Below are 12,206 nucleotides of genomic sequence, written 5' to 3' on the forward strand. Positions count from 1 at the left end.
GAGAGAGATTCACTGCCTCACACTACGTCTGTCCAATCAGAGTAAGTACTGGAACAGGAGGAGGCCATACAGCCCCAAGAGACTGTTACACAGGAACAGGAAGAGGCTATTCAGCTCCTTGAGTCTGTTCTGTCTTTTGAAGGAAGTTGCAGGGAAGTCGTGGGGGAGGTAATTGGGGAATAAATGAAGAGTATTAAAGCTACAGAGGATCTCTTGACAGGGAGGATGGGCTGTGGAATATTCTAATTTCACCTCAGAGGACAAACAGGACCTCGGTATGCAGGAGTGAGGTGATTTTATCATCGGAATGTTTGAACTTAGTTGTTATATCCTTAAGTATGATGGTTAAAATTGTTTTCTCTATTTAACAACCACAGAGCATGATGTTAGCTAAAGTTCTGTACAAGCCGCGACATCTCAGAAACGATGGAAAGAGTTAATTCAAACTATCCAAAGACACTTTGTTTCAAGCTGCGTTTGCTGAAAACACAGCCACTAGGTGGCGCAGTACTGGCACATGTGCAAATGCAGCCTCTTCCACTGAAAAGTCACCGTCTGCGACATCTCAGTCAGCTGCCAGGAATAAAGATGGTGCTGCTCAATTTATCACAAAAAAAGACATGAAACACAAACCCCCTCAGTGACTGCGATCGCCACCTCCATCGCACCCCCAGTCTCTCGCTCCCTCTCACAATCACGCTTCCTTTTCCTACTCCCTCCCGCACAAATCTGCTTGCCGCTCGCTCCCCCAGGCCATTCCCTCCCTGCGTCATCGTTGCCTCACCATAGCCACACCCTCCCTGTCTTGCTGCCACCTCCCCTCAGCCACTCCCTCACAGAATCACAGAATAATACAGCGCAGAAGAGGCCCTTCGGCCCATCGAGTCTGCACCGATACATTAAAACACCTGACTTGTCTACCTACTCCCATTTGCCAGCACTTGGCCCATAGCCTTGAATCTTATGACGTGCCAAGTGTTCATCCAGGTACTTTTTAAAAGGATGTGAGGCAACCTGCCTCTACCACCCTCCCAGGCAGGGCATTCCAGACCGTCACCACCCTCTGGGTAAAAAAGTTCTTCCTCAAATCCCCCTTGAACCTCCCGCCCTCACCTTAAACTTGTGACCCCTCGTAACTGACCCTGCAACTAAGGGGAACAGCTGTTCCCTATCCACCTTGTCCATGCCCCTCAATCTTGTACACCTCGATCAGGTCACCCCTCATTCTTCTCTGCTCCAGTGAGAACAACCCAAGCCTATCCAACCTCTTTTCACGGCTTAAACGTTCCATCCCAGGCAACATCCTGGTGAATCGCCTCTGCACCCCCTCCAATGCAATCACATCCTTCCTATAATGTGGTGACCAGAATTCGACACAGTACTCCAGCTGTGGCTTTACCAAAGTTCTATACAACTCCAACATGACCTCCCTACTTTTGTAATCTATGCCTCGATTAATAAAGGCAAGTGTCCCATATGTCTTTTTCACCACCCTATTAACCTGCCCTTCTGCCTTCAGAGATCTATGGACAAACACGCCAAGGTCCCTTTGTTCCTCGGAACATCCCAGTGTCAGGCTATTCATCGAATACTTCCATGTCACATTACTCCTTCCAAAGTGCATCACCTCACACTTTTCAGCGTTAAATTCCATCTGCCATTTTTCTGCCCATTTGACCATCCCATCGACATCTTCCTGTAACCTAAGACACTCCACTTCACTGTTAACCACTCGGCCAATCTTTGTGTCATCCGCGAACTTACTGATCCTACCCCCCACATAGTCATCTATGTCGTTTATATAAATGACAAACAATAGGGGACCCAGCACAGATCCCTGTGGTACGCCACTGGACACTGGCTTCCAGTCACTAAAACAGCCATCTGTCATCACTCTGTCTCCTACAGCTAAGCCAATTTTGAATCCACCTTATCAAGTTACCCTGTATCCCATGTGCATTCGCTTTCTTGATAAGTCTCCCATGTGGGACCTTGTCAAAGGCTTTGCTGAAATCCATGTAAACTACATCTACTGCACTCCCCTCATCTACACACCTGGTCACATGCTCAAAAAATTCAGTCAAATTTGTTAGGCATGACCTCCCTCTGACAAAGCCATGCTGACTATTCCTAATCAAACTTTGCCTCTCCAAGTGGTGATAGATTCTCTCCTTCAGAATTTTCTCCAATAGTTTCCCTACCACTGACGTGAGACTCACTGGTCTGTCGTTTCCTGGTGTGACAACAGAATTTTTGAGAACAAAATAATATGGAAACATTTAAGATGAAATAATTCATCAATCATGTATTACTAACAAAATAATCTTGGAGCTGCACAGACAGCTTATCAGAAATGACTTCATAACTTCAGGGCTGCAGAGGCAGCTTATCAGCAGAAACTAACAGGACAGCTGCAGACTGCTTAATAATAACCCTATGTATAACAGTCAGCCTAACGGTTCACAAGGAGATAAGGGGATGGGAGACTGGAGTAAGAAGTTAAAAACAAATTGACAAGGCAGTACCCCAATCAGGCCCTGACACCAAGAAACTGCAGAAGTTTGTAGACCAATTGGGAACAAAGAGTAGGTGTTACTGATTTGTATGAATAACTATAATAAGGTTTGATTTGGCACGAAGCGTTAGTTCAGTTCAGGGGGGGTTAGTTCGGGGGTTAGTTTAGTGTGTGTGTTGCTTTTAGTTTTAGGTTAGTTCATTGTTAAGTTTTCTGAAGATGTAACAATTAAGTACTGCAATAAAGTTTCTTAAAGCTACAGTCGGACTTCGTCTCTTTTCGTGTAACCCATGAGATCATAAAAAACTGAAATCCAACAATTTGGCGTAGTCGGCAGGATCGCTGGAGGATAGAGACCAAAGCACTGGACATCGGACCTTTATCGGGCCCCAGAGGTAAGGACTCCTCTTTGTTTTCAAAGTCCTTGGCCGTTGTCTAAGCTCGGTACTCCACCACGCGATCCCGAACCTTTTTGTTCAGTAACTCGAGTCCATTCGGGGGGAATACGGAAGACGGAAACCCCACATTTAGGCGCCTGATTCGGCGGTATTCAGCGTAATACCGGCCCACGGGCTTCGATGGAAGCTCCATCGGCTTGAGTTTATCTGTAGAAATACCCGGTTATGCCAACCCTACGGCATTGATAAAATGACCGATGAAGACAACCGACAGTTACCAACTACCGTCAAAGGTGGGCGAGCCCCGAAGATGAAATACTTCAGCAGTTAAAAGAATATGTAGAGCAACAGTTTAATTTGGCTAAAACATACACTGAAATTGGACAAAAAAAATGGTACCTCCATGGGACAGTGATCCCTGGAAGATATAAATAGAGTTTGGGTAAGGATAAAGAATGGAGCCAATGGTCCTTGGCTGCTGAAGGGCAGAGGGCTCCATGACAAAGTTTATGGCAGAGTGACATAAAAGACTATGTTTTCGAGCAAAAACAAGTTACTGTGTCTTTGATTTGAATGTGTGAATGTTGGAAGCTTCCACAAATGAATTGAATGTCCCTGGGATATACAGCTTGTGTTCTGTACAACTTGTGTTCTGTAGAACTGACTGTCATTAACTCTTTGTTGTCTGGCCTTAATGATGAAAGAATGAGTCTGTTACTTTTTCTATTTTTACAGGTGTATATTTTGTGGAACCTTGAGTCATGTTTTGGTTGTGAATTAGTTGAACCTGTGTGTGTTCCTTGACATCAGGACAGGGAATTTGAAAGAGATTTGGTATTTTGAATTCATAACCCATTACAGGAATCAATTTTCTGAGTTGTTTGGAATTGAATGAGTGTGAAAAGTGATTGTTGAATGTATTCATTTCAATTTAAGATTGCGCACCCAGGAATGGGATATAAAATTGAATTATATTTTAAGTTAAAGTTTTATTTTTATTTTAAAAGTTGGTTTTGCAACTGTGAAGAGGCAATGAACAATTTTGTAAGAGATAAGCTTCAGCCTTGAAGGTCTGAAGATGTTTGGCAGAAATCCAATTTGAAGTTTAAAACACTGCTTTAATTGGAGTTCCAGTTTCAAATCTGTTCTTGTTTTTTTTTGGAGTTTAAATTAAAGACATGTTTTACTGACTGTATTTAAGTAGCAAATGACAGGAATTGGATATTGGTTTAAGGGAGAGAAGGATAAACAAAGGAGACATAGGAAAGATTCTGTCTGTTTAAAGTTTGTTTAAGAAGCTGGTGTTAAATCTTTTGTTATAAGAATGTTCAATAACTTCTTCTTTAGCTTTTGGTTTTATTACAGGCCTTTGAAAAGGCACCTGAAGAAAGAACAAGAAAAATGCCGTAACCTTTTTTTTTAAAAAGCATGTGCTATTCTGTTCTGTGTGTAGTTAATAAGTATTACAAATTAATAAGTCTGAGTTAAGTTTATATTAAGGTTAATTGACCTGTTAAGTTGAAAAACTGGAAATTTCATTTGTGGCCACAATGAACTTTTAAGTTTATTATGTCAAGTTTTGGAGGAGTCTTCAGTTCCAGACACAAGACTCGTTCATATAACATTGGCTGTTTTGGTTTTTAAATATTTATTGCAGTGAATTGGAATTTGGAATCATCTTTGTTATAAAAATCCTGGCATTAGGAACTTCTTACAAAAGATGCTAAAAATTTGAAAACAATTGCAGTTTGATCTAAAATGCTGTCTTTCCTGATGGAGATGCTATCCTTTGAAGTTGATAATGTTACTAATGATTTTGTTGTTTTCAAACCCTATGGATACCAAAAGGATTGAAAAACGTTTAAAGTGGAGAGTAGTTCTTTTCGATCAGAAAAAAGGTTACGTAAAGTGACGAAGCTGAGAATGTTTTGCTCCGCCCCCTTGGAGACAAACAAAGAACTTAACCCTGCTGCAGCTTTTTGCATTGCTGAGAGTAAAATGTATACATATTGGACATTGTTAAATTTTAAATTTCTAAATTGACAGATATAAGTGGACAAATTAACCCATTGGGCTCAGGGGCAGAGCCACGATGGATTCTTTGTGGGTTTTTTTAAGCAGGTGACGGCAGTTTCCAAGGCCACATAAGAACTGATGCCACAGCAAGAGATCCAGCAGCTTTGAGAATTTAAGAACTGAATTGGAGACATCAAATGTCACAGCATCTTTATCAATGAGACAAAGTGCTTGAGAAGGAGAGATAGTTGCAAGCACTTCTGTCTTTCTTTTTTTTTCTTTTTGGGCCTCCTTATCTCGAGAGACAATGGATACGCGCCTGGAGGTGGTCAGTGGTTTGTGAAGCAGCGCCTGGAGTGGCTATAAAGGCCAATTCTGGAGTGACAGGCTCTTCCACAGGTGCTGCAGAGAAATTTGTTTGTTGGGGCTGTTGCACAGTTGGCTCTCCCCTTGCGCCTCTGTCTTTTTTCCTGCCAACTACTAAGTCTCTTCGACTCGCCACAATTTAGCCCTGTCTTTATGGCTGCCCGCCAGCTCTGGCGAATGCTGGCAACTGACTCCCACGACTTGTGATCAATGTCACACGATTTCATGTCGCGTTTGCAGACGTCTTTATAACGGAGACATGGACGGCCGGTGGGTCTGATACCAGTGGCGAGCTCGCTGTACAATGTGTCTTTGGGGATCCTGCCATCTTCCATGCGGCTCACATGGCCAAGCCATCTCAAGCGCCGCTGACTCAGTAGTGTGTATAAGCTGGGGATGTTGGCCGCTTCAAGGACTTCTGTGTTGGAGATATAGTCCTGCCACCTGATGCCAAGTATTCTCCGAAGGCAGCGAAGATGGAATGAATTGAGACGTCGCTCTTGGCTGGCATACGTTGTCCAGGCCTCGCTGCCGTAGAGCAAGGTACTGAGGACACAGGCCTGATACACTCGGACTTTTGTGTTCCGTGTCAGTGCGCCATTTTCCCACACTCTCTTGGCCAGTCTGAACATAGCAGTGGAAGCCTTACCCATGCGCTTGTTGATTTCTGCATCTAGAGACAGGTTACTGGTGATAGTTGAGCCTAGGTAGGTGAACTCTTGAACCACTTCCAGAGCGTGGTCGCCAATATTGATGGATGGAGCATTTCTGACATCCTGCCCCATGATGTTCGTTTTCTTGAGGCTGATGGTTAGGCCAAATTCATTGCAGGCAGACGCAAACCTGTCGATGAGACTCTGCAGGCATTCTTCAGTGTGAGATGTTAAAGCAGCATCGTCAGCAAAGAGGAGTTCTCTGATGAGGACTTTCCGTACTTTGGACTTCGCTTTTAGACGGGCAAGGTTGAACAACCTGCCCCCTGATCTTGTGTGGAGGAAAATTCCTTCTTCAGTCTTTAAAATTCCTTCTGTCTTTAACGTACAAAAAATACCACCAAGTCTGGGCATAAGAAATTGGAATCAATAAACAAAATTTAATTGATATGAGTGGTTATTTAAAGCACTCAAAGGGAAATTTATCTGATATTTAAGAGGACAATCAAAGTTTTAGAAAATAACAAAACAGTGGTGTTGGATATTAGCAATGGGTTCTGGTCCATACAGTTGGCACAAGAGTGTCAATATAAATTTGCATTTACGTTCAAGGGACAACAGCACATCTGGACATGTCTCCCCCAGGGATTTTATAATAATCCATCGATATTCCACCTTCCTCCAGAAGGTCAGAGTGAAAGTTAAGCTGAAAATGACACAGATAATGAAGGAAAAGGTTTCTTATTTGGGAATAGTAATAACACAGGGAAAACATGAGATAGAGCAAAAGTGAGTGCAGACAACCCTCGAACTCCCCCTAGCGCAAGATATTAAAGCTCGAAGATAAAAAAGGACAGTTCCTATTCCAGGTTGTGAGATTAAACAGACAAGAAGCACCAAACCCTACGGTTACCCCCACATCCGAATCACCGACGAGTAAGGTTACGACCCAGCAGCCACAAGTGACTGGTCTCCCTTGCCCTACCTTAACTGCAGGACCAGAAAATGGACTTGCGATAATAAAAACTAATAAAATTGTATATGATAATATAAAGCTTGAGTTGGTACCAGTAATATTGAATATCTCAGATATCCAGCTACCTGGCTGATGCCCTGAGAAGACCCGAAAGTTGTATAAGGTATTACTGTAACAACTGCTAAGACAAGAATTTGGTGATGAAGGAATAATAAAGGGAAAGAGACGTAAACGTAGTTTAGTGATTAATACGGGATCCTCAATTGTCAATACTATAGATTTGGAAAAGGTGGACCAGAAGGTTAGAACTCTTAGTCAGCTAGTAAAGGATATTTTGAAAAAGGATCAAAAGGGACAGAGTGGTGTAGCTAAAGTAGGAAAGGACTTGATGAATAGGGTGACAGGAAGGGTGATGAGACTGCCAAGGTATGTCATAGCAGGTAGTAAGGAAGTAGGACCCATGAGAGGAAGGGTGATTTGTGAAGGAGCTGTGCAGGCAACTGTATGAGCTGAGGCAGGAGATTCTATAGAAACAGACATGAAAGAGGAACAGACAAAAGTGCCTGTTGTGGGAGACAAAGTAATGGTAAAAGGGAAGGGCCGATGGAAACACTTGTCCCAAATGAAGGTATATAAAGTCAACAGCAAATGACAGACTCCAAAATAAAAACCACTTGGTATGCAAAGAGATACCAGGAATAGAAGAAAATGTGATTTATTACATGCAGAGCAACTGAACTAATTACAGGACTGATGGGAGTACCAGAAGGTCATGCTCATACTATTAATGATATCATGTCAAATAATGAAAGTGTTTGTAATACATACAGTTCGTGAATGTTAGAACAAACAAAGGAAAATTTGAGGCAAATTGATGCGGGACAGGTGCCAGTTTGGATCAATGACACCCAGTTGGAGGACTTAGCTAGTTACACAAATGATAAAATTACCAGGTGCCAAATCAGAAAATTTAAGTTATGGAAAGGTCAGGAATGTGTAAATACAGGATCTATGAGTATTGGAGTAGTGTTGGAAATACCTGTAATTCTGAGAGATAAGTTAGGGATGCAATTATACAAAGTAGAAAATATAGGGGTGATAAGGGGAAAAGATTACATAAAATACGATGATATATTACCCTATGTTATGGAAATGTTGTGGAAATTGGAAACGAGGTAATTGGAACAACATTGTCCATTGTCTGAGTGTAGTCTGGAAAACCAGGTGGTCATATGTCCTCATCCTATAGATAAAATGGCAGAATCAAAATGTGGATTTAATGCCACTGTAAATTGCACCATGAAGACTAGGAAAGCATTGTCAGGGCTAACCCATGTGGCCTATATGGGAAAGGGGAGATATTGCTTAACCACCACAGCGAAGGAGTACCAGTATGGACATAAACAGACTTGTCCGGTGAGCAACAGTACATTTTGGTTCAACCCACAAATACCAACCCGCGTAGGGAAGATGGAGTTGGTACAGATACATAAACAAAAGACAGAAACAATAACTGTGACAGAAAGTATTAAGGAGGATTTGACAAATTACCTCCGGGAATATAAATATACTATTCAGCCATTGCCCACACACTTGGGTAAAGAGAGACAGCAGCTAGAAGTCATTGCTGTAGTGTACTACAATCTGGAACAACAGTCGAAGATGCTACAAAATGAGATTGATGAGATAAATGATTCTACCTGGCAGGAGGACTTATGGAACTGGGGGTCAGACGTGCAGATACACCCCTGGTTTAGAGTTATCTCCCATGTCCTGATAGTGGTTTTGGGTATCATGGTGTTATATGTGACCTACTTAATTTGGCAACTTAAGAAATTAATTAGGCGATGTAAGAGGATGTATGAACACAGGTTGGACAGCTACCCGAAAAGCAATTAGTGTTCGAACTTGCTCTGTCAAAGGAGGGACAATTAGTTATGCCATAAAAGGGTAATTGTATAACCTTTTCATATATACTTAAAATGAATTAATGAATGATCAATGTACTCTAAGAATGGAATTGTATTATGTTTGTACAATCGATTATGTAATAGTGCTGCTTAAATGAAATTGTAATTGTACAAGTGTACCACCTTTTATGTTGTAAACAAGTAATTGAAGCCCCTGCAAAACTTATGCCTTTATAGAGTTCCCACGGGCCCCTCCTGTGGCACAAGAGGGCAACGTATTGAGTGTGACTCCTCCGGGTGTTGAAAGCTGTTTCTAAACAAGTAGAGACCATTAAAGGCACCGAGGTGGGATCAAGGGAATAATTCTTAAAAGTGTTTTGAAGAATCAAAGGGGGGACTGTGAGAACAGAATTTTCGAGAACAAAATAATATGGGGACATTTAAGATGAAATAATTAATCAATCATGTATTACTAACAAAATAACCTCGGAGCTGCAGAGACAGCTTATCAGAAATGACTTCATAACTTCAGGGCTGCAGAGGCAGCTTATCAGCAGAAACTAACAGGACAGCTGCAGACTGCTTAATAATAACCCTTTGTATAACAGTCAGCCTAACGGTTCACAAGGAGATAAGGGGATGGGAGACTGAAGTAAGAAATTAAAAACAAATTGACAAGGCAGTACCCCAATCAGGCCCTGACACCAAGAAACTGCGGAAGTTTGTAGACCAATTGGGAACAAAGAGTAGGTGTTACTGATTTGTATGAATAATGTAATAAGGCTTGATTTGGCGTGAAGAGTGAGTTCAGTTCAGTGGGGGGGGTGGTTAGTTCGGGGGTTAGTTTGGTGTGTGTGTTGCTTTTAGTTTTAGTTCAGTTTATTGTTAGGTTTTCTGAAGATGTAACAATTAAGTACTGCAATAAAGTTTCTTAAAGCTATAGTCGGACTTCGTCTCTTTTCATGTAACCCATGAGATCATAAAAAACTGAGCTCCAACACCTGGCTTATCTCTACAACCTTTCTTAAATAGTGGGACCACATTAGCTGTTCTCCAGTCCTCTGGCACCTCCTCCGTGGCCAGAGAGGAATTAAAAATTTGGGTCAGAGCCCCTGCAATCCCCACCCTCGCCTCCCACAGCATCCTGGGACACAAATCGTCCGGACCTGGACATTTGTCCACTTTTAAGCCTGCCAAAACCTCCAATACCTATGACAATTTGCTCAAGAACCTCACAGTCTCTCCCTTTGAATTTCATATCGACATCCTCATTCTCTTAGGTGAAGACAGATGTGAAGTATTCATTCAACACCCTATCAATGTCCTCTGGCTCCACCCACAGATTTCCCCCTTGGTCCCTAATGGGTCCTACTCTTTCCCTGGTTATCCTCTTCCCATTGATATACTTATGGAATATCATGGGATTTTCCCTACTTTTACCAGCCAGAGCTTTCTCATATCCCCTCTTTGCTCTCCAAATTGCTTTCATAAGCTCCATCCTACACTTTCTGTACTCCACTAATGCTTCCATTGATTTGCTCTCCTTGTATTTGCTAAAAGCCTCTCTTTTCCTTCTCATCATACCCTTAATGTTTCTGGTCATCCATGGTTCTCTGGGCTTGTTGCTCCTACCTATTACCCTAGAGGGAACATGTTGGGGCTGTAACCTCCCCATTTCCTTTTTGAATGCCCCCCACTGCTCTTCTGCAGATTTCCCGACAAGTAACTCTTTCCAGTCTACCTTGGCCAGATCCTGCCTTATTTTACTAAAATTTGCTCTCCCCCAATCCAAAACTTTTTTTGCAACTTGTCTATTTCTTTCTCCATAAGAAGCTTAAATTGTACTATGTTATGGTCGCTATCACCAAAATGCACCCCCACCAACACATCAACCACCTGTCCAGCTTCATTCCCCAGAATTAGGTCCAGCACTGCACCCTCCCTTGTTGGATCCTCTACATATTGAGCTAAAAAGTTCTCCTGTATACATTAAGAACTCCACTCCACCTAAGCCCTTAACACGATGACTATCCAATTAATGCTGGGAAAGTTGAAATCACTTAATATAATTACCCTATTATTTTTACACACCTCTGCAAATTGTGCACATATTTGCTCCTCAATTTTCCGCTGACTATCTGGGGGTCTATAATAAACACCTAGCAATGTGGCTGTCCCTTTTTTATTCCTAAACTAGACCCATAAAGCTTCATTTGATGCCTCCTCCAAGAGATCATCTCTCCTTACTGCAGTAACTGACTCCTTAACTAATATTGCAATGCCCTCTCCTCTTTCTCGCCTGAAGATTCTATATCCCAGGATATTGAGCTGTCAATCCTGCCCCTCCCTCAACAATGTCTCTGTGATGGCTACTATATCACAATTCCACGTGTCAATCCTTGCCCTTAACTCATCCATTTTTTTGTAATACTCCTGGCATTAAAGTAGAGGCCTTCCATCCTGGTCTTACTCCCTTGAAACTTACTTCTGCTGTATTCCCTCTGACTTGTTCACTTTCCTGTGTTTAGCTGTGTCCCTATTCTGCTAGGAGTCTGTGTCCCCTCCCCCTGCTAAATTAGTTTAAACTCCTCCCAACAGCACTAGCAAACCCACCAGCAAGGATGTTAGTCCCCCTCTGGTTCAGATTCTGGACAGGTTCTACCTTCCCCAGAAACGGTCCCAGTGCTCCAGGAATCTAAAACCCTCCCTCCTGCACCAACTCTAAAGCCACGCATTCATATGTGCTATTCTCCTATTTCCATACTCACTAGCACCTCGCACTGGGAATAATCCAGAGATTACAACCCGAGAGGTCCTGCTTTTAAGTCTGCTGCCTAACTCCCTGAATTCTTGATGCAAGACTTCATCCCTCTTTCTACCGATGTCATTGGTACCAACATGTACTATGACCTCTGCCTCATTACCCTCCACCTTCAGGATGCCCTGCAGCCGTTCAGTGACATCCCAGACCCTGGCACCAGGGAGGCAACACACCATCCTGGAATCATGGTGACGGCTACAGTAGCGCCTATCTGTCCCCCTGACTATAGAATCCCCTATTACTATTGCTCTTCCTCTCTTTCCCCCTTCCTGTGCAGACAGGCTGCTTGTTGTGCCAGAAGCTTGGCTCTGTCTGCACTCCCTGGAGGAACCAACCTCATCAGCCTTCAAAATGGAATACTGATTTGCAAGCGGGACTCCTGAGCTACCTGCCTGTTTCTCTCGGACTGCCTGGTGGTCACCCATTCCCTTCCTTCAAATCCCTTAAGCTGTGGTGTGACCACCTCTCTATACGTGCTATCCACAATGCTCTCAAACTCGCAGATGCTCCACAGTGGTTCCAGCTCTGAAACCAGAGCTTCCAGAAGCTGC

Source organism: Heterodontus francisci, chromosome 29 (genome assembly GCF_036365525.1).
Source record: "Heterodontus francisci isolate sHetFra1 chromosome 29, sHetFra1.hap1, whole genome shotgun sequence".
NCBI lineage: Eukaryota > Metazoa > Chordata > Chondrichthyes > Heterodontiformes > Heterodontidae > Heterodontus > Heterodontus francisci.